The following is a 24,854-nucleotide window of genomic DNA, read 5'->3' as shown; positions in this document are numbered from 1 at the left end:
AGGTCATCACAATACTGCACATGGTACCAATCTCTGTCCTGGTTTGCTTTCTTTTCCTGAAATGAACATTAAGAACAAAGCAACTAGTTGTGGGGGGAGAAGGAGAGGGAAAGGGAGAGGAGGAGAGAGAGGGAGAAAGAGAGAGAGAGAAGGGGGGAGGGAGGGAGGGAGGGAGGGGCTGCTTGTGGACGTTGTACATCGTGGTGCGGAGCCTAGTGCGCACCACGATGTACAACGTCCAGAAGGAGAGAGAGAGAGAGAGAGAGAGAGAGAGAGAGAGAGAGAGAGAGAGAGGGAGAGAGAGAGACAGAGAGAGACAGAGACAGATACAGAGACAGAGACAGAGAGAGACAGAGAGAGAGAGAGAGAGAGTAAAGTAGGCTTTAGGCTTTAAATCAATGATAACTAATTCCCTTCTTCCTTAACACTCCCTGCCAAGTCGCTGCCATCTTTACTGTGACATTATGACTGCACTCCAGGCTCTGGTGAAGCTCAAGATTGTCAAAAGAGGACAAAGAACTTCCCATGGCATCAGTCAACACTAATAAGTCAAAACTAAGTAACTGTCAGAACCCAGAGTCCTAATCAACAGGGTCCCATAACCCAGACTTGACTGACATCCAGCATGTGTTTTGGGAGCAACCAGGTAACCCAAGCAAATGCTGCCCAGCAGCTTCAAGAAATTTCTGGTTCACCTGTCAAGGAGCTAGAAGTTGTGAAACTAATCTTCCTGTGCTGAGGATATTTTCTCTAAGAACCTCAAAGCCACGATAGAAGGAGCCGCCACACTGCTGGCTCTCAGAATCACCAATCCCAACACAAGCCTGGGTAGCAGAAGACTTATGGGCATGTTTTATTCATACTTAAGCAAAGCCACATCTAAACAAATCCTTCCGCTACTCTGTTTAGTTATAAGTTTTGTTCTTTTAATTCATGGTTTCGTTTGCAAGCGTTGGTTGAAGATTTGAGAAATTGGTCTGCCAGATTTTTTATTTCTTGTGATATTTATTGACAGAGTGATTTAAGAAAACATGTATTCGTTTATGTCACCTTCAAGCTTGATCTACCAAATCTGCCTCCCGATCTTTCATAACCATAAATTTAGTAGTGTTTGATAGCTTCAAATGTTCTGATGTCTTCATCTCCACTAAAACATCAGTTCTTTTATCTTTATCTTAAGTTTTTAATCATGTTACTATTCTCTTTATTTACCTTACCATAAAATCCCATACAGATATCTTTACTCCAATTTAATTCCATACATTATTTTCTTTCTTTTCACATTAAATTAATATTTTAGCAATACTAGTTATTAACCTCTAGATGACTTTTACCCACCAAATGAGATTTATGACTCTACTCATTTTTGAAGATGCTCATTAGATATTCATCCTCTTCATCACTCAAATGGTCCTTGTTGGGTTTACAGACCATTAACTTCAGTACAGTGAATACTATTGCAACTTTAACAAGATTATAGGTACAGATTACCAAATTAGCTTTTTTTTTTTTTTTTTGGTTTTTAGAGACAGGGTTTCTCTGTGTAACCCTGGCTGTCCTGGAACTCACTTTGTAGACCAGGCTGGGCTCGAACTCAGAAATCCGCCTGCCTCTGCCTCCCAAGTGCTGGGATTAAAGGTGTGCATCACCACTGCCTGGGTCTAGCTGTTTTAAAAGCTCAGTTTCCGAAATACTAGCACAGTTTCTGTGAGTCATATATCCGTTTTTGATTGCAGATTTATGAACGTCGTGATACTGTGACTGAGTTACTGACCCAGAGTTCTACCTTTCCTGAGTCCCACGTAGAGCAGAACAAGGTAAAGGCTCATTTAAATTGTGCAGAACCCAATGCTACAGGGTTATAAAATTAAGGGTCAGGGTTACTTAGTAGTAAATCTTAACCTCAACTGATTAATCAGTGGTACCCGATGAGTAATCTCATCTGGTTACATAATATCATTATTTCTTTTCTATTAAAGTATACTTACAGTGCGTGTGTAGCAAACATAGCTTTTAATACTTAGTACTTGATTACATAATCAGAAATAATATAAATTAAGGGACACTACTCCTCCTTTGTTACAGATTTTTAAATTGTATTGGCTCCAGAATGAGTTAACCTGATGAGTTTATAACTGCTATCCATGGAGCCAAAATTCATGAACCGTATTTTCTTTTCTTTTTTTTTAATTAGGTATTTTCCTCATTTACATTTCCAATGCTATCCAAAAAGTCCCCAATACACTCCCCCCCCCAACTCCCCTACCCACCCACACCTACTTCTTGGTTCTGGCATTCCCCTGTACTGAAGCATATAAAGTTTGCAAGACCAATGGGCCTCTCTTTCCATTGATGGCCGACTAGGCCATCTTTTAATACATATGCAGCTAGAGTCAAGAGCTCTGGGGATACTGGTTAGTTCATAATGTTGTTCCACCTATAGGGTTGCAGATCCCTTTAGCTCCTTGGGTACTTTCTTTAGCTCCTCCATTGGGGGCCCTGTGATCCATCCAATAGCTGACTGTGAGCATCCACTTCTGTGTTTGCTAGGCCCCGGCATAGTCTCACAAGAGACAGCTATATCTGGGTCCTTTCAGCAAAATCTTGCTACTGTATGCAATGGTGTCAGTGTTTGGAAGCTGATTATGGGATGGATCCCTGGATATGGCAGTCTTTAGATGGTCCATCCTTTCGTCACAGCTCCAAACTTTATCTCTGTAACTCTTTCCATGGGTGTTTTGTTCCCAATTCTAAGAAGGGGCACAGTGTCTACACTTTGAACCGTATTTTCATGTAAAATTAACACTTATAACTAGCTCACCAAAATACATTTTTGCCAATTTTTTTATTAGGTATTTACTTCATTTACATTTCAAATGTAATCCCGAAAGTCCCCTATACCCTCCTGACCACCCACTCCTACTTTTTGGGCCTGGTGTTCCCTTGTTGGGGCATATAAAATTTGCAAGACCAAGGGGCCCCTCTTCCCAATGATGGCTGACTAGGCCATCTTCTGCTACATATGTAGCTAGAGACCCAAGCTCTGATGATACTGGTTAGTTCATAATGATGTTCCACCTATAGGGTTGCAGACTCCTTCAGCTCCTTGTGTACTTTCTCTAGCTCCTCCACTGGGGCCCTGTGCAGACACTATTGCATAAGCCAGCAAGATTTTGCTGAAAGGACCCTGATATAGCTGTCTCTTGTGAGGCTATGCCAGTGTCTGGCAGAAGTGGATGCTCAGAGTCAGCCATTGGATGGAACACAGGGCCCCCAAATTACATTTCTTAAATAACTTAATTTTGCTTTCACGTTGCGAATATAGAAGAAAACCCTGTAACAAATTTTGTAGTGTTACAACAAAAAAGCCAACATTCCTGTTTTCATTGTATGAAATTTAAAGCTTTATCAAAAAAACAGAGCATCCATCAATGTTGACAAATTCTGTGCCTCACAATATTATAAAGTACCAATATTTGGAATGGTACATGATTTGCAAATAAACCCATGTAATGAAGGAAAACAACTCAATCGACTGGGGGGAAAACTAATAAAAGCAAGCTTGAACATAAATGGAACTGTGCCCATGAGTATGTACCTGTTCAGGTGATGATCAGACATATGTCTGCGTCTATAGAACAAAGTTACTGGCATTAATACAATTAATAATGTTAATCTTTTTGTGTTCCATCAGCATTTTCTAAAATAGGCAGAGTCAATGAAATATTTTTGTCTTGAGAGAAAAGGTGAAAGAATGGTAGAAAAGATCCTATCATGCCCTTGAACAGTAGATTGTAGAATGAATTTCATAATAGTTGGACAAATTTTGCTCATCAATATCATGATTGCTAATTTGAATTGAGTCATATTGTCAGCCTTGAGTAAATTAAGACTTAGGTTGGAGACACTAGCCATGGAATGGGCATAGCCTTTCTGTGCTTTAAAACCTTTCTATACTAAAAGGTTTTTGAGGGACTGTCACAAACTATAATCAACTGGGAAGAATAAATGTCAGATGAAGAATTGCCTTCATCAGAGTAGCCAGAGGGCATGTCTTTGTGGCATTTTATTAATTATTAATTGATATAGGAGGACCCAGCTGACTATAGACTCTGCCATTCCTAGAAAGGTGAGCCTGAGCTGATTAACAAAAGTAGCTGAGTGACTCAGATGAATCATGCCTGCCGGTAGTCAATTTCCCTCTAAGAGTCTTTCTTCAGATGCTAACTCTGGGTTCCTGCCTTGGGTTTCTGCCCTGATATTTCCAGTAATGAACAAAATTCCTAGAAATGTAAAGTAGAATGAACCCTTTTCTTTCAGAGTTGCTTTTGGTGGTGGTGGTTACTGCAGGAACAGACACTAATTCAGGACAGGGACTGTGCAGGGTTGTGATGTCCTCACTAATTTGAATTTGTGATTATTATGGTGGCTTTTGAACTTTGGTCTAGAAAACACATTAGTGCTCAGATCTAAATGGGCTATTGTATAAGAGCTTGGAAGATAAGAGTGCTGTGAGAAATGCAGGTGATGGGGGTATGGCTAGTACAGTTTCAGAGCCTCTTAAAGACACTGTCGGGACTGTTCATATGAAATATTTCAACCAAGAATCTGTATAAGTGAAACCTTTGTTTTCCTGGGTCAGTGGATGCTGGTTAGCTAGAGCTAAAAATTACCTATGACTAATGAAAGAGTAGCATCACTGAATTAAAATGTTTCTTAAAGGTCAGCATATATAAATTGTGGCCCAGTGAGTGGTCAGAATTCTATAGCAAGCTGACAGCAAAACTTGGCAGATCATGTGTAAGACTGCCCCACTGGGTACTGGATTTAAGCGCATGGAGACCTGGGGAGAAGTTGAGTATTGGAAGCATGTGCCTGGTTCAGACTCCCTAAAGACCAATCTGGAGGACATCGGTTTAAAAAAAAAAAAAGTATCTTTAGTTGCAGAATCAGCCCCCAGGACATTGGGAATACTGAGATCCTGAGATAACCACCAACAACACAGTCAGATATGGAATGGAACTCACTTGAGATAATGTTTGCTGCAGAAGACAGAATTGTACACATGGAGCCTCTCCCATCCTTTTGAGATCTGAAGATCAGGGATTGAATCCAGGATGCCTGAAATTAAAATGTTTTCACTTGTGAAATTTGTCTTTGTTTCTATCTGACTGTAACTATGTTCTGCTTCTTCCCTCTTGGAATAAAAATGTTTATAATATATGTTGGGTTTTATAGGCACATGCAGTTAAAAGACTGGATTTTAAAAAGAAGTAGATATTGAAAGTGTTGAAAATTTTAAAGATTCCCCAGTCTTTTATATTGCAATGTTGACATGAATCTTAGGGACAAATCAGGAAGACAAGTTATGGTTAAAGATGATGTAGATGAGTGTCAGGTTGACATGGGGTCAATTTTGCTGCTGAGTTTTTGTCAGCTTGAAACAAACTCGTGTCACGTGGGAAGGGTAAACTTCAAAGTCTTGCCTCCATCACATTGTTTGTGAGACATGTATGAGGAACATTTTCTTAATTGCAAAAATTGATGGAGGAGCAGCTGATCCCTCTGTTGGTAGTTCTGTCCCAGGCAGTTGAGGTTGGGATGCATAGGAAAAAGAGCTGAGTAAGCTAAGCAAGCCAGTGAAGAATGTTCCTCCCTCGTGTTCTGCCTCAGATCCCTACCTTGAGTTTGTTTCTACGTTGGCCTCCCTAGATGATGGATTATAAAACCTAAGTACAAGTAAAACCCTTATTCTCCTAGTTGGTTTTGATTAGTAATTTATAACAGCTATATCAAATATACTAAGGTACTTTCTATACTTTTGTTTCTGTACTTTTACAGATGAAGTCATAACAAATTATGTTTCAGACATAGAGTGCTGGTTTCAGTCTCCAGTACTGACAAAAAAATCATACAAAGAAGAAAAAAGCCATGTGCAGGATTAGTTAATATTAAAATTTAAGTTATGGAAAATTAAGTAAGCTTACACTAAGCAATAAACAGCCATATCCTTACATAGTAGCAGAGGTCAGCATCACTATTTATTATTAATGTTAAGCTTTCTAATATTTATTTCAGAATCATACAGAAAATTTTGCTATCATATACTGCTGAATTTGATAATGGGTAAGTGTATTATTTAATGTTCTGTTAGCTGCTATCTTAATTATAGTACTCTATCATACTTTATCACAAGGGCTTCCTTGTTAGATTTTGGAAAGTAAAGAATTATGTAGGTTACCACATATACTCCACTAATGTCAGTGACTGAATTTGAAGACTGACTATAGCACCTTTAGGCAGAACTGTTGTATGGATACTAGGGCATAAGAGTAACCTTTCAAGAAACAGCATCACATCTTCTTAAAAAACAAACAAACAAATAAACCAAAGAAACCCTAAAACAGGAAACCACATACCTTCCAACTATGAGTGCTTCCTAGTGCCTTCATTATTATTGTGTGCATTAACCAACCACTGAGGTCTTGGAGATCCTACCACGAATTCACATCGTCAGATCATGTGCATTCAATGATTTTATTATGATTACAGCTAAATATCAATATGGTGATTATGATTTTAATCTGTTCAATAAGAATTACATAGGTGAGAATACACACAACCAGTGGCATTTTATTGACACTATTTTGGTTTGTTTTGGACCTAAGTAATTCTCACAAAATTGTTAAATCAGAAGACAAACGAAGCTGCTTCAATCTGGACAAACTTTCATTGCAGAGCAGGTGGGGCAACTTGTAAAACTGTCTTTGTTGTGGTGTCTCATCTTTCAGCTAAGCAGCAAGGTATAAGGATAAGAAAATGATCACTATACACAAAATGTATTTGTAGTACTCTCCTTATCCACTGAGTATTGAAAATTAGTGTTTATTTTCCCTGCATGTATCAAAATTAAACACCAGCCTATCCTTTTGTTCAACTCACATAAATATATCCCCAGCTCCCACTCACTCAAAACATTATTCTTTTCAGTAACTACTTCAAGTCAGTGGAGATATTCCCCATCCTTTCTCTGTTGGAGTATATAGTAAGTATGGAAGGAGAAACGAGTAGAAAGTGAAGGAAAGACTTAAGTAAATATAATGGGGTCCTCTGTCAGAGTGTCAGTGCAGAGTGAAAGAATATCAGTTTTCTTTCTTTCTTTTTTTTTTTTTCTTAAAAAAAAAAAAAACGATTTGTTCTGGAAATCTTGAGAGTAATTACAGAACTTTATCTCAGTTGATTAGCCTGTGATAAAATGTATAGTTCAGTAGCTGTGCTCATACTTTCTGGAAATTACCAGCACCCATTTATATGGAACCTGTACTGCTTGTTTTAATTAACTGAAATCATCTGCTTGGAATTATGCTCTCAATGTAGCTCACATTTCAATCTCCATAAATTCTCTCTCAGCTTTACTCTGCAGAATGCCAATGGGGCTGCTGCCAATCTACGGGAATATCTAAATGTATCAGCTATGGCAAGGTGTGGAGTGTTTCCCAATCACGCACCAATGGGGAAAGTTAATTTAACAAACTTTGTTATAATGATATAAACTAAAAAGAAATTTTAAAAAAAATGTACTTACACTGAATTTGCCACCTCTTGTTTCCTAATTAGTTATTTACATCTTAGGTAGCTGACTTGACAAAAAAAAAAAATACCATTTGTCTATACACATATGAAAATAACATTTGATTATATTTAATAAAATTATAGTGAGGTCAATAGTATTATCTCTAAAATAGTATTGAATTTTCTAGAGTGAAGTCACAGATGCACTTACTAATAAGAAAATAATATTAGTACATACATATTTGCCAATACTAACGTTGTTAAAATCTTATATTTTATATTATTCCTTTCTTTAAAAGCTAAAGTGTAGAGGTGATCTGTTGGCAAAATGCTTACATTAAAAGCATGGGGATTAGAAAACAAACAGTCAGGACTCTTTCTCCCAACACACACACACACACACACACACACACACACACACACACACACACACACACACTAGAGGAGTAGTTGTCTGAACTTAAAATTTTGGTGTGTGGGCAGAGAGAAATGGATCTTGGGGACTCACTTAGGTGACTTGGCAAGTTCTATGTTAATGTGTCTGCAGGTGGGGATATGGTATACACGTGTGTTTGCTGTGTTTATGCTTGAGAATGAAAGCAAATATTGTCTTCTGACCTCACATGTGCATCCATGATCAGGAAATACAGATCTTTCACATCTATGAAGATACACATATATACACACATACAAAGTTGAAATGAAATGTTGTACAATAATCTAATCATTTAAATGTACAAGTATATTATGTTATATTATATGAACAAGTATATTATATTGTAGATACAAGTTAAAATTATAATGTTCTGAAATTGCATAGTTTCATCCTTTCTCCAGAGTCTACTGTTATAAAAGAAGCCAGTATGCTAACGCGTCACTACACCTTTAAAGTTTGAGTGAGTAAAGCTTATAATAGGTAACACAGTAGTTATTTGAGTCAATATTTATTGTGTGCCTGTCTATCATATCTGTAATGAAATTACTACACTTAAGGTTTTGTTGCTTTTAATTTATCAGTAAGAGTATGTCAAAGATTGGTGGTCAGATACCAGACTCTCTGCATGTAACATAGTCTGATTTCATTATGGCTCTGTTCTTTCCATGGATAGTTCTATGTAAACAGTAGGTACTTAACAAATATTATTAGTTAGCTGTGCAATTAAATTAATAGTACATATTCTTGTTTCTTGTGCTTTTGGCAAACAGACTAAGAGAATACAATGAGCTAATTTTATCACATGGGTGAGCACAGAGAGTGTTTAATTCAGTCTAATGTTCCTTCCAAATGGTTTAATATTTCCTTGAATTGAGTTTCTTCCTAGGCTCAAGCAGAAAGAGTTAGATTCTCTTTGGGAATAAAGCGCTCATCCATGTGATGAAAATTAACTCCTTCAGAGCTCCAGGGAGCTAATGGTAAATTATTTCTTCTGTGGTATGAAAGTGAATCAGATAGTCAATTAATTGTGCCCTAGAGTATACTGCAATGCGGGCTACAATTGTTTAATGCCTTGAGAAGACAATATATGCATTCCTTCCTGGCGGCCATCTAGCTGCATCCTGCTTTTAATTTCCCCCTCATGTGGCTTGTGTTTTTACACGTGTATGCAATGAAATGTGCACATTTATTTAGAAAAGCTGACGATGGCACCCACAGTATCTCCTGTCTTACAGGTTCAGCTCTGACATAATTTCAGTTTCAAATTTTTCCTGAAGTAGGCAATCTAATGACTTGAAGCCAATCAATATGGTCTCATCTCACTTCTAAGTAGTTGGTATAATCATGGCTGTAAGAACTTTATGACGGATTAGATGTAGTAATTCTGTTGGAAGTTAGTTCTTTGTGAGAGTTTACTCACTGTTAGACAAGGATATAACTTACTTCATTGTTTTCTACCACAAACTTTTGTATCTCTAGACAAGGTGGTCTCTATCTTGTCACCTAAGGCAGAAACTCACTGATAATAAGGTCCAGACTAAAGAACTTGGAGGACAGAGGTGACTGTATGTGTCCTATAAAACACCAACTCTTCCATGGTGCCAATTTCTATCTGTAAACCTCAAGTCTGACTAACAGGAGGAATAAGTGAAAATGTGCAGGATGATCTAGCATACTTGAGAAGCAAATAGATTTGACTGTCTATTGCTCTTGAGAGAGAATTTTTACGTAATCGAAGACATAAAAAATTGCTTGGAGCTTATCTTACACCACAGGAAGTACAAATAAAATAAAAATCCAAAATGATTTTTTTCTTTTTAAAAATTTGATCTTTTATTTATTTATTTACATTCCAGAATTTATTTTTATCTCCCTCTCTGGTCCACCTTTGGACTGGTCCACATCCCATACCCCCTCCCTACTTACTCCCTGTCTTCATGAGGTTGTTCCCATCCCCTAACTCCCATGCAACCAGACCTCTAAACTCCCTGGAGCCTCCAGTCTCTTGAGGGTTAGGTGCATCTTCTCTGACTGAACACCGCCCTGGCAGTCCTCTGCTATATATGTGTTGAGAGCCTCATATCAGATGGTGTATGCTCTCTGGTTGGTGGTCCAGTGTTTGAGATATCTCAGGGGTCCAGGTTAATTGATACTGCTGACCCTCCTACAGGGTCGCCCTCCTCTTCAGCTTCTTCCAGCTTTTCCCTAATTCAACCACCAGATTCAGCAGTTTCTGTCCATTGGTTGGGAGCAAATATCTGCATCTGACTCTTTCAGCTGCTTGATGGGTCTTTCGGAGGGCAGTCATGATAGGCCCCCTTTTGTGAGTGCTCCATAGACTCAGTAATGGTGTCAGGCGTTGGGACATCCCCTTGAGCTGGATCCCACTTTGGACCTGTTGCTGGACCTTCTTTTCCTCAGGCTCTTTTCCATTTCAGTCTCTGCATTTCTTTCAGACAGGAACAATTATGGGTCAAAGTTTTTTCTATGTGCCCTATGGTTAGTCTAGCTAAGGGTTTATGTATCTTGTTAATGTTTCTCAAAGAACCAGCTCCTGGTTTTGTTGATTATCTGTATAGTTTTTTTTGTTTGTTTGTTTCTACTTGGTTGATTTCAGCTCTGAGTTTGATTATTTCCTACTGTCTTCTCCTCTTGGGTGTATTTGTTTCTTTTTGTTCTAGAGCTCTCAGCTGTGCTCTCAAGCTGCTAGTGTTTTTATTCTTCCTTGACCAAGTTAAAGGTTTAAGAGGGGAGTAAAAGATCCCAACTCCAGGAAGAACAAACTACATTGCATAATATAGCAAATATTTGTATTAGATCCAACTAAAGAGAGAAGAGGGAAATGTCTAGAATAGAGTCTCATGAAGAAGTGGTGACATTATTGGTTCTACCTTGAAACAAAATAGAATCAAGGTGACATATTACAAAATAATATACATTATAATGGAAACACACATACATGGATGTATTTGCATATAAACTTATCATGAATAGTGAAGAAACCCAAGGAGAATATTATAAAAGTCTGAGAAAACTATGTGCATGGATAATTCATGGAAAGGACATTTTATACTTCAAGAAGTAATGCATGCTCTCAATAGTATCTAAATATCATGAGTTAATTTTAAGAAATAGTCCTCATCTAATATCAGACGGGAATAATATCACACTGACATTTCAGTTTGGAGAAAAGCACATTTCATATTCCTAAAAAGAGTAAAACATTTGTCAGAACATCTGGTCATTTCTGGTGAAAACTATGAAAGGTCTACTATGTATTTTATATTAGAAGTCATGGACAATTTATGGTTAAAAACAAAGAGTGGCTCCTGTGCTTTTACAAACGTAGTTTCACTTAAGTAATTAGTTGTGACTTGTGAATGTACTTAGTTTGCAATATTGTAAGCATTGTTGCCCAGGAGAATGCAGACTTACTAAAGTTCTAAACTCTGCTATAAAACAAGAAGAATGGCATGCACAATTCACTTTTATCTATCTCAAAAGAAACAAATAAATAAACATATATGCATTGTATTCTTTCCTTGAGGTAAAACATTCCTATCTTTTATTGCCCATGGCTCTGTGAAATATTGATATATTTGGAAAGGAATTTGCATAATGGTGTTGAAGGGCTTAATAGCTATGATAATCTTAATCTATATGAAATGTTTATGATATATGAAAAGCTTCTTTTCATTGTGAGAATGGATTGTGAGAGCAGGTTATCTAATCAACAAGATAATAATAATTCACGGCTAGCTGATTCTTGATGCTTCACATTTCACAAATTACTATAATGATTGGGCCAGACTTTTTGGAGAGGAATTGCTTTAAAAATAAACTCCATCAAGATGAGTGGTCATGAAATTGGTTTTCTTTAATATGTTATACCTGTTATACTTATAAGGATTTCTGCTATGATCTTGTAAAAGATAGCAGCAGAGAATTTTATTTTTCTTTTCTTTTAGTCCTGCTTCTTGCCTAGCAGACTATTATCTCATCCTACATTTTCAGACGATTAATAAGGAAAGAAGGAACAGTTGAGAGTTATCTGGCATGATTTCACCACCTTTATTCAAATCTATTTTATTTATCAGACTCTCATAGTCTGATGCTATATCATATGAATTGTCAGATAATTTGATATTAAAATAATCAGATCATTTAATGGGAAATGCTAATTTTCCTCTTTGATAATTTATGTAGTGCGCTTTTGTAAACGTATTCTTTTAAAACCCATCTTCTTAGGAAACTACCTTGTCTTTGCAACTGTAACTAACACTTTATTAGTTGCATAATCATTGTGTTGTTTGCTTTATTTTGGTCATGTACAAAATAGATGTGAGTGATACATATTAAATGACTTTTTATATATGAAAGTGAATCTAATAAGTAGTTACAGTTTTAAAAGTTATTTAACATTTCTATTTGTTTATTTACTTACTAATTTATTCACTCATTTATACATTCATTCACTTTACATCCTGATCAGTGGGGCCCTCCTTTCTCTCTTACCAGTCCAGCGCTTAAAATATCTCCCCCATTATTTCCTCTCCCTTTTTCCTCAGAGAAGGGAAAGCCCCCTTGGGTACCACATAACCCTAGGACATCCAGACACCTTAGGTCTAAGTGCAGCCTCTCTCACTCAGGACCAACTAGGTATTCCAGATAGGGGAAGGGCATGTGATGTTAGAGGCAGTTTCTGCTCCAATTATTAGGGGACCCACATGAAGGCAAATTTCACATCTGTCACAAATGTGTAGGGCGTCTAGGTGTTGCCCATGCATGTTCCTTGGTTGGTGGTTCAAGTTCTGTGAGCCTCCATGGGCTCCATAGTTAATTGATTCTGTAGGGTTCCTTTTGTTTTTTGACAAATAAATTCTACCCATTCAATGAGAATATGTTCCTTTGTTTTAATGTATTGCTGAAAATGATATCTTGTGTATCATTTAAGTACTTCAGAATTGACCAGAAGAATTAATGACTATATTATTACATATAAGTAGCATCTATCTATCTATCTATCTATCTATCTATCTATCTATCTATCTATCTATCTATCATATATATTTATATATATACATTCATTTATGGTTTTAAACACAAATATCTTTAACACAGCCTCAAACTTACTTTCAACATCTTTAATTAGTTTTGCCAATCCTAAATCCACCTACATAATAATATTATGAACTTTGCCATTCTGTACATTTAAACCATAAAAAAAACCAAGTGAAATTTTATGTCTGTTATTTCCCAACATATTACGATGCAGAGTCCAATGACAAGGACAAGAATAGTGTATAGCCTACATTAAAAATAATGTTGTAATTACACGTACTTACAAATATTTTATAGAAAGTATGTTAGAGTCACAATAAGTCCTTATAATATCCTTTTGTCCTATGGAGTGATATAAATTAATATACTTAATACCATTGGTACTGACTTGGAAGCTGCCTCCATTATGACTAGCTCTCCTAGTAGCAGAAAGTGAAAAATAGTGGGTTGTGGTAGAATAGCTAGCCAAGCTCATACCCAGCTATGAACTCTGTGAGAGCAATTAAATTTTGTCTGGCAATATATGTTCATGTGTGAAATATGAATGTGAATGTTATGGGCATAACCAAGAGCTTCCTAGTTTACATCGATGCCTATTTCACAGAAACATACTTATATATTTTTGGTACTTTAAATCTGACCAAAAGCCCATGATTGGGGAACTCACAGACCACAGGAATAAACACATTATTAATTTGCTAAATGAAAGTATGAAACTGTACTGGAAATGCAGTGGTCAATAGTTAACTCCAAGTCTACAACAGTCAGAGAACACCATCTGCGTAATGTTCACCATGATAAGTCCAAGACCGTTACATTGCATCCCACAATGAAAAAGATAAAAGATCATTAGCACCAGAGGAAGGGGAGCCCTGGGTCAAACAGCGTTTTCTAAGCACTGTCAAGCCACAGCACTCATGAACTCCAGAACCTGTGATTGCCAGCACAAGTTCAAGGCTATCAACATTCAACAAAGAGAGATGGACTCCCAGACCTAAACATTAGGTGGGGAGCTATTGACATTTGATGGCTATGAGACGACATAGTTATCTTTGAGAGGTGTGGTCCCTGGAAGTTTGACATTGCTCCAGTGCATGTTTGCCATATCCATACAACACTTGTACTATGGTTTATAATAATTAAAAATTTTATATGAAGTTGGGATGGGTAGGGTGTCGGTGTGCTTCAGAGGACATATAGGGAGGAATATGGTGAATATGCCATAAATAAATACTCTGTGCATGCATGTAGAAAGATTTTAGACTCAGAAATATTATCCTTTTCTTATAATCCTTTGGATGCACTGTGATATATCATATGGAGGATTTATTATTTTATGAAGACAGTACTTTGGTATTTTTAGTATACAGTCCAGATATGACTATGTGTGACTGATACAGAACTTCTGAATGAAGTTACTCTACAACTCAAAGATCACTGCTGTGTATAATCGTTATTCCCACTTGAAAACATCAAAGCAAATATTTTCATAAAGGAAGCTTCCTTAGGCATCAATGAATGTTTATGTGTGTATTTGAAATGGAAGTGCCCTGGTTGGTTTATTTATTTATTTTATTTGTTTGTTATGATGTCTCTCTACAGCCTCCCTACTATCTTACTTGAGATTAAGTTTCATTTCAAAGAGAAATTAAGTTGCGCTGAAAATTTTCAACTTGTAGATATCATAGAAGAAATAGCACTGTGAAAATATAATTACATGAGTTAAATAATAACTTTAGGAGATAAGCCACTTTCATTGAAATGCACAGACTGATTCCTAAAGTGAATATTTACAACCTGCACATCAATTTCCACACAGTAGACTCTTGTAGTTTATAAAGATAACTTTGTTTGTTTATATATAGAGTAGAAATATGTAAAAAGTACTTTCTAAGATGTACTTCTCATGTTAAAAAATGACCCTTGGCCTTTGTCTAGGGTCCGAGAGAGTTTAGAATTTCATTAATATGAAATTAATTTCATTTTTTTAAGGAAGGCATAAATGAACTGTTGTATAATTATCCACACATATAACTTTAAGGCAAGAATAATATGGTTTAAGAATGAAATTGCTTACATGAATGCTTTGCAAATATAACTGACTATTGCATAAATTGAGATAAAATACCAGAATTGTTCCTAGTTTCCTATATAGGAGAAAAAAAAAACCAAATTTTTTTCTTTACCATAACAGGTGGTCTTAGTCAAATTTTACAATATATCTGACCATGTATTAACTCATATTTTTAATTTATACTTATATTGGCAATCCCAATACAAGTGTCTATTCATGTTTATCATGCTCATCTGTAGATCTCATCAGCTACAAAATGCTGTGTTAGTGATCAAATGTTTTCAACATGCTTTACTTAATAATAAGGCACATAGGGCTGAAGCATGGCTCTTCAGTTACCATCACTTGCTGCTGTTGCTAAAAATCCAGATTTGTTTCCAACACCCAAATGATATGTCACAATAATATGCTCCCTAGTTTTTTTTGGGGGGGGGTTCTCTTCTGGACCACATAGACACAAGGAACACACATTGTGCATATTCATATGTGCAAAGAAAATGTTCATATACATAAAATAAACAAATTTATTTTTATATGTGTACAGAATAGATTCTCTGTTTAAATTATTAGCATGGATAAATGGAGTATATACACAGAAATGTCTACACTTAGTGATTTTCTATTTCATTCACAGGAGACCTCCTGAAAAATCTTGGCTTGTGATATGAAAGTTGTGTAAGAAGAGAGAGGCCCAGAATAACAACAAAATGGTGGGAGGGGGTGCAAATGGCCATCCCTCTACGTGAGAATAGCTCAGAGACTTGGCTGAGCCATGAATGTCTCTGCAGAAGACAATTAAAGTTTTTGGCTAGCTGGTCCTCATGACTTATTACTACATACCTTTCTTTCTTATGACATGGTATGGGGTTGAATATTACAGTTTGGTTATGTGGTCCAAACACATAAAAACTGACAGGCCCGTTTCCTCAGCTTGCTTAATATAGAACAGAGAATCACCATTAGCTGATTTGTGCATACCACATATTCCATGCATGTGTTAAGAAAATAATGTTCTAATAGTGTTACTTTTAAAAGTTTGTGTGTTTATAGAACAAAAGGACTAGAAACCAATGAAGACAAAGTACCTGGGCTCAGGTTATCAAGCATTACAGTCTACCTCAGCTGCTCAGTTGACATATGTCTATGTCTATGTCTATGTCTATGTCTATGTCTATGTCTATGTCTATGTCTATGTCTATGTCTATGTCTACATCTATGTCTACGTCTAAGTCTATAGTATATGTATGAGACACATTTTTATATATTTTCTTTAGGTAAATGTAGAAGAACCTTCTATACAACTAGTTATAAAATGACTGGACTTTGATCCACATTAACCTGTAATTCTATTGTTCTATAGATATAGAGTTAGATATAATCATATAAATAATAGCACATTACTATAGACAGAGTACTAGCTTAGTTGAGATTTCTGTGGGAAAAGTTGAGGCCTCTGTAGGAAAGTACTACCTCCAGTTAAGAATAAATAGCTATAGATCTTGTGGTAAGGTACCTAGCAACCCATTCTGTTCTGTTTTTTACGGTAAACTTTACCTAGACAACTTTAATCTACCAATATTTGGCAGATTTTCAGTTTAGAGGAATGTGTAGTTTAGTCTATCACATACATCCAACATACATCCTGGCAGACATTGTCTGTGTTCATTTTAGACCATGGCACATATTGCCTGGACATCCATGGCAAATATTTAACCTTCATGTATTACAGTTTCTTCATTAGCTGATAAAAATAATGATTTGAATTGATGAATATAAGCCACCTCTACTTTACTGTGAAGTGTTGCAAAAAGGACATGATAAGCATACATTGTAATTATGTTGACAACTATCTCATATGTAAACCAGCTTTGCAATTGTTTAGCATTTTATTTATCTATTCCTTCTATTTTCTCTATTCTTCTCTTGTAAGTAAATTGAATTTCATGAGAGTGTATCTTCTTTTCTGTGTCCCACTTTGGTGTCAATAAAGAAAAAGCATATGATATACATTTATATATATCATTATATATAATATATGATATAATATAATATATATATATATGTATACATGATATATTGAAAATACTTTTGTATGCATTATAGTTTGATCATAGTTACACCACTCCCAAATCCCCCTGATCTTCTCCACAGCTCCCCAAAGGCACACCTTTTCTTTATCTCTCTCTCCTTAGAAAACAGGCATGCTTTATGTTGCTTCATATGATACATGTGCCTGTGCCATCATGTAAATCCAATCATGATCGTCATTAGGGCCCACACATACACTCACATCCCACTGATGCGAGATTTCAGACCTTTACTCTTTTCTTCCTGAAGAAGTTGGAGGAGGTATAGATCAATTGGAAGGAAACAGATTCAACTACAGATTCTCCAATTTAATTCACATTTCCATTACTTGCCTGTGAGATTTTCTGTCAGCCTTTGGATTATAAGCTTGAGTGTGGTCACACATACTACTCACAAGATCCACAAAGCACACTGAGGTCACTGAGAGCATTGGGTAACATGGGTCAGTAGTCTGGAGTGTCCCCTGCAGTATATTCCTTAAGTCAGTGGAAGCCCTGGACACTAAATACTCTGCTTTTATTATATAGTCACTGTGCATGGTGTTAGGCATTTAAGAGTGAAGAAAAGAATTTAGTTTAGTTCATTCATAGCTTTTAACTTTCGAGAGTGTAGGGGGGAGAGTTGAAAGAGAATCAGGTACACCCTAATTGGTTGTCAATTTCTTTGGAGTAAAATTTTCTCCTCAAAGCCTTTATTTATTAAATGGTTTCACTAAGGCAATGCGAATACTTCTTTAATTATAGTACTTTTAAACTATTATATTCAATTTCACCATGTAATTGCAGTGGCTGTGGAGTTGCTTAAGTTTAATATAACAATTTTCTCTAGTTCTAGGCTCTCAGATGAACAATCTGCTATCTATAGTTCTATAATGTAAAAGAAGAGGACAAACTTATCTTCTCATGCTTCATCTCAAGTTTAAATAGTATACAATCACTGTAGACTCTTGTTTTGGTATTATGCAGTCTACTGAGATGTAAAGGAGAAAGAACACAGAAACATAACCTCAACCTAAATCACATTGTACCATTACTTAAGATCAGGTAAAAAAATCAAGTGATTTCTAGACCAATTATCACTTTGCCAAATGACGGAGTGCTGAGTGAAGTCATATAGTTTACACAAACATTTATATTTACTTATTCTTCGAATAAATATAATTAGTGTAATGGAGTCATTTGGGAAAATAGATTGTATTAGTGGTGGACTCATCAAGTTTACGAATCAACTATTTATTTATTGTGTTTCACACTGTACGTTCAGATTATGTGCAGATGTGAATGAAATACATTAAACTTTTTGCTGTTTGGAATACTTATTTAGATAAAGAGAGAAAAGTTAATGGACATAATAGCTTTGGAATTACACCATGTATTCAAAGTATCATCTTCAGTCTTTTGGAAATTGGAAGTGAAGAAGCTGATACAGAAAGCCAGAGTGGTGTTTGTGGTAATGGAATATATCCAGAAGTGTTCCTGCTAACAGTCTCATAATAAATAGGAATGTTGGATGTATTCAACACTTCTAATATGAATGTACAAGTATCTGAGGACATTTGTTCAATTCACTCTAGCTTGAGTCGAGCCACGTCCTATAAAATGTCACATTAGAAATAGGATAAGCAAACATTTCTTCTCTAAATGCCATTATTGCACTCTCAGAATTCAGACCCATTTTAAAACACCTGAGCAACTTGGATGTTCATAAGAATGTTTACTCTCCACTCTCTAGCAAATATGTTAAAATGAAATCTGCATATGACATTGTGTTACTTTGCTTGAGCCATGGTGAGTAATTTCCTTGAGTCTATTTGAGCTAATTTTCAGTCTGTAGGTCCAGATGAGGTAGGACACAATAGTTGAGCAAGCCAGTTGAGACTTTACATCTTTCAAGAGTGACATAAGCCAGAGAATTCCAGACTGTATGACGCGGTCTCCACAGAAACAATCTTAGTCAGCAAGTGAAGAGAATCCTCACATCCATGTCCACATCAAGTTTTGCTAATGAATCATGACAATTTCTGACACAGATTCCTGAGAGAGATTCAAAACTCTTAAAGTAGCCTTCTGGGCAGCCAATCCCAATCAAGCTGAGATGGCTTTTAAGATAAAACACAAAAAGTCTTCAGTCGATAAAGATTAAAAGCTCTTTCAAATAAATTGATTCTCCTCCAACATCCCTGACTGTTCACCTCCCTAAAGGCAGGGGATGATCCTCCAAGTGGGCAAGAATATAATTCTGTTCCCCAATTTCTTTACCAGCCTGGAACCTTGCTGCCAGACCATCTGGTAGCTTTTCAGTCATCAACATGGTAGATAGGCTCAACACTCCTAAGGTGTTCTCTGACTCACTGTAGGCATGTCTTCTAAAAAATAATAAATAAATAAATAAATAAATAATGGATTTGTTACTTCTAGATAAATTACTAGATAAATCTTCTGCACAAAATACCCTAGCTGAGAATCTGCATTCAGGTACCATAATGTAAGACAATAAATGACGAAGAGTTCTCCTTTCTATGAGCTAAGAATATAATTTCCCGAGTATGTATCTAAATGTGATACTGATGAATTATTACAAAGAGAGAATGAAATGACATTTTTATAACACAGCATTTTGTTTTACCTAATGGTACTGTGGATCTCTGAAATGTTTAGTTTACTTATGATATACATTGCTGTAAATGAATTATTCTTAATTTAAAAGTCCCATTGCTCCCAGAAATAAGACTGAGACTCAAAATGTATTTATATAATACCTTGGCCATATAGCTACTCTCCTCTCTGACAGGATCATAACTAAATATAGCCCATTTTTTTAAACATAAATTCTGCCATGCCACAGGTTACCTGTGCTTTGGTACCATGCATCCATCTCAAGTTTTCTCTGGCAGTTCTCCCATGCCTGAAACTTTTCCAGAATTCTTTCTGCCTCTTATATGTCTCACCTTCTATTTGCTGCTTAAGCCTTAAGCTGTAGAATGGAGACATGAGGAAGGGGTCTGTAGAGAGATCATAGAAGCACACTTGAAGAGCAAAGAGCAGGATCAATAATAACATGCAAGTATCATGGGGGCAGGTCTCATCTCAGAGGTAGCCAGGTTACCATAGGTAGATCATTTAGAAGCTCAACTATTGATGTTAATTTTAAATAAATATTGTTTCTTTGTGTGCTCATTGGGGACTAGCATAAGGTAAAGAAATACAGACACCTAATTAATTCACTGTTAACATTTATATTAAGAATAATTCAGCCTTCCAGTCTGAGCTGGTACCCTGAGCAGACCTTGGCTGCTAGCTCCACACCCAGTCCCACAACTTGCAGAAGAAGCTCTACTTTCATGTGCTCTAACCCACCAAGGACTATAGGATCACAGGATCTCAGGAGCTTGGTCAAATGAGGATTTCAGGATTCCAGAAGCAGCTTGACTCCCAGGAGCTCTGACACACTCAGGATCTCAGGATCACAGGATACCATAATTATAGGATCACAGAGGAAGTTGGACTCTCAGGGGTTCTGACACAACCAGGATCACAGGAGGGACAGGCTCCAGTCAGAGACAGAGAGAGCAGGTAGCTCTAGCGATAACCAGGTGGCAAGAGGCAAGTGCAAGAACATAAGCAACAGAAATCAAGGTTACTTGGCATCATCAGAACACAGTTCTCCCAACATAGCAAGTCTTGAATACATAAGCACAACAGGAAAGCAAGATTCAGATGTAAAACCACTTCTCATGATGCTGATAGAGGACTTTAAGGATATAAATAAATCCCTTAAATAAATACAGGAGAATGCAGGTAAACAGGTAGAAGCCCTTAAAGAAGAAACACAAATCACCTTAAAGAATTACAGGAAAACACAAACAAACAGGTGAACGAGTTGAACAAAACCATTCAGGATCTAAAAATGGAAATAGAAACAGTAAAGAAATCACAAAGGGAGACAACCCTGGAGACAGAAAACCTAGGAAAGAGATCTGGAGTCAGAGATGCAAGCATCATGAACATAATACAAGAGATAGAAGAGAGAATCTCAGGTGCAAAAGATACCATGCAAAATATTGACACAACACTCAAAATGCAAAATTCAAAAAGCAGAATGTTACTAACACAAAACATCCAGAAAATCCAGGACACAATGAGAAGACAAATGTTAAGGATAACAGGTATAGAAGACAGCAAAGATTCCCAAATTAAAGGGCCAGTAAATATCTTCAACAAAATTATAGAAGAAAACTTCCCTAACCTAAAGGAAGAGATGCTCATAAACATATAAGAAGCCTACAGAACTCCAAATAGACTGGATGAGAAAAGAAATTCCTCCTGTAAAATAGTAATTGAAATGCCAAATGCACAAAACAAAGAAAAACAATTTAATGCAGTAGGGGAAAAAGTTCAAGTAACATATAAAGGCAGACCTATCAGAATTACAACAGACTTGTCAGCAGAGAATATAAAAGTCAGAAGACACTGGGCAGATGTCATAAAGACCCTAAGAAAACACAAATGCCCGCCCAGACCATTAGACCCAGCAAAACTTTCAATTGCCATACATGGAGAAACAAAGATATTCCGTGACAACATGAAATTTACACACTATTTTCCTACAAATCCAGCCCTACAAAGGATAATAGATGGAAAACTCCAACACCAGGAGGGAAACTACACCCTAGAAAATGCGAGAAAGTAATCTTTCAACAAGCCCAAAAGAAGATACACAAGCATAACTCTAGCTCCAACAACAAAAATAATAGGAAGCAATAATAACTTTCCCTTAATATCTCTTAATATCAATGGGCTCAATTCCCCAGTAAAAAGACATAGACTAACAGACTCATTACATAAACAGGAACCAACTTTTTGCTGCATACAGGAAACATACTTCAGTGACAAAGACAGACAGTAACTCAGAGTAAAATGCTGGAAAACAGTTTTCCAAGCAAATGGTCCTAAGAAACAACCTTAAGTAGCCATTCTAATATCAAATAAAATCGACTTTCAACCAGAAGTACTCAAAAAAGTTAAGGAGGGACAATTTATACTCATCAAAGGTAAAATCTACCAAGATGAACTCTTAATTCTGAACATCTATGCTTCAAATGCAAGGGCACCCACATTCATTAAAGAAACTTTGTTGAATTTCAAAGCACACATTGCACCTCACACAATAATAGTGGGAGAGTATTGACGAATAGGACCTCATAGAATTGTAAAGGACACTGTAAGGCAAAGGACACTGTCAATAGGACAAAATGGCAACCAACAGATTGGAAAATGAACTTTCGCAACCCTGCATGAGATAGAGGGCTAATATGCAATATATAAAAAACTCAGGAAGTTGTACTCCAGAGAAGCAGATAACCCTATTAAAAATGGGGTACATACCTAAACAAATAATTCTAAACTGAGGAATATTGAATTGCTGAGAGACACCTAAAGAAATATTCAACATCCTTAGTTATCAGGGAAATGCAAATCAAGACAACCCTAAGGTTCCATCTCATACCAGTCAGAATGGCTAAGATCAACAACTCAGGTGACAGCAGATGTTGGCGAGTATTCTGAGAAAGGGGAACACTCTTTCACTGTTGGTGGGATTGCAGGATGTTATAACCATTCTGGAAATCAGTCTGGTTATTCCTCAGAAACTTAGATATAGTATTGACTGAGAGCCCAGCTTTGCCACTCCTGGGCATATATCCAAAATATTCTTTAAGATATAACAAGGATACATGCTCCACTATGTTCATAGCAGCTTTATTTATATTATCTAGAATCTTGAAAGAACCCAGATGTCCTTCAACAGAGGAATGGATACAGAAAACGTGGTACTTTTACACATTCATACTGAACACAACAGTCACATTAGAGAAGACAAACCAGCTAGTGGCCACCAGTAGCCTCTGCTGGGATAAACTCATGTGGCCCCACCCACCCATCAGAGTTTCCCAAAAAACCCTTGCAGCAGACAAGGGCTGCTCCAATATGGTGACTCCCATGCAGAGAGTTTCGTAGATCCGACGCTAGCTGGAGCTAATAAGCAACATGTAAGACCTAGTCGGCCATCAATGGAAAGAGAGGCCCATTGGACTTGCAAACTTTATATGCCCCAATATAGGGGAATGCCAGGGCCAAAAGAATGGGAATGGGTGGGAGGGAAGTGGGGGGCGCTATGGGGGACTTTTGGGATAGNATTGGAAATGTAATTGAGGAAAATATGTAATAAAAATATAAAAAAAAAAAAGAAATGATTGGAATTTGGACATTGGACTTATGACTGCAAAGGGAAAAGAAAGTACCTACACGGGCCTTCGAGAAGAGCAGAGCTGAAGGAAGCTTTAGAAGAAAAAGAAAATAGATTATTGCAGCAAAGCATCAGAGACCAACATAGAGAGAAAGACAGAGAAGAGGAGATCTAAGGGTGTAACGACTTCCAGTACCTCTAGAAGTGACAGTTCAGCCTGCGAGTCTTCATCAGAGAATGAGACATCTGCCTCATCCTCTTCAGAAGACAGTGACTCAGGTGCAAGCCTCTCTAGCTCCTCCTCCTCCTCTTCCTCCTCATCCTTGTCCTCGGACTCAGACTCCAGCAGCAGCAGCAGCAGCAGCAGCAGCAGCAGCAGCAGCAGCAGCAGCAGCAGCAGCAGCAGTACTGAGGCAGCTCTGAGGATGAGACACCGAAGAAGAGGAAAAAGAAAGAGAACTCTCTGTACACTGGTCCAATGGATCACAATCATTTGTGACTCCCAAGGGAACTGAAAACATGCTCAAGCAAACAAGTTAGCTGGTCAGAGTTGATAAAATCCACAACTTTCTAAGTATTCACCATTGTATAAGATAATTTTAATATATATCATCTTTTTAAAATATCATAATTATTTTTGACGAGAATATATATTTATATATGGAATGAATATGGGATTTTGCTGTTGTTTTTCTTTTTGTAAAAGCTGGGTCTTATTTTGTAGGTCTGGCTGGCATTGATTTCAGAGACATCTACCTGTCTCTGCTTCTTATGTTGGGACTAAAGATATGTGCCACCATGCTCAGCTTTTTTTAGTAACAATTTTTTAAAAATATTTAAAGTCTATCTGTAATATATAATCCAAGCTGAAAACCAGGAAATATATTTCAGTGACAGAAAAAAAAAATCATTTGTTCCTGCTTACGAAATGAATACTTTATGTGGGTATATGTTAAGGTGTGGTTGGGAGAGTTTTTGACGATAGTATCAAGAAGTTTCTCATGCTCTTTTAGCTGTGTTTATTATGTGATTTTTAGTGCGGTGTTATTGTAAGTAGTTTTTCTACTGTTAATAAATCTGTTCTATTTTTATGTTTATATCAAAAAAGGAATAATTCATTTATACATTGTTTATCAGTAGTTTAAGGCAACCAACAACCCACATGGTCACTTTCTTCATTCAAAAAGCCTGCTTCCTGTTACCAATTTCTGGCTTAGTTATTTTTCTGTTACTGTAATAATGCACCACGACAGAGACAAGTTATGAAAAAAAAAGGTATTTAATTTGCTTTTCATTCCAGAGAATTAGAGACCATAAATTCACAGTGAAGGCATGGCTTCAGGAAAAGCTGAGAGCATTTCCCAAATCAAAAGCAGGAGT

The 24,854-nt window shown here is 36.7% G+C and overlaps 1 pseudogene; it reads left to right on the top strand.

The window, feature by feature from the left end:
* Window positions 1-625: 625 nt before the first annotated feature.
* Window positions 626-23,973, top strand: LOC110291946 (annotated as a pseudogene).
* The last annotated feature ends 881 nt before the right edge of the window (window positions 23,974-24,854 follow it).

This window comes from Mus caroli, chromosome 3, assembly GCF_900094665.2.
Source record: "Mus caroli chromosome 3, CAROLI_EIJ_v1.1, whole genome shotgun sequence".
NCBI lineage: Eukaryota > Metazoa > Chordata > Mammalia > Rodentia > Muridae > Mus > Mus caroli.
This window is presented reverse-complemented; position numbering and strand designations above follow the sequence as displayed.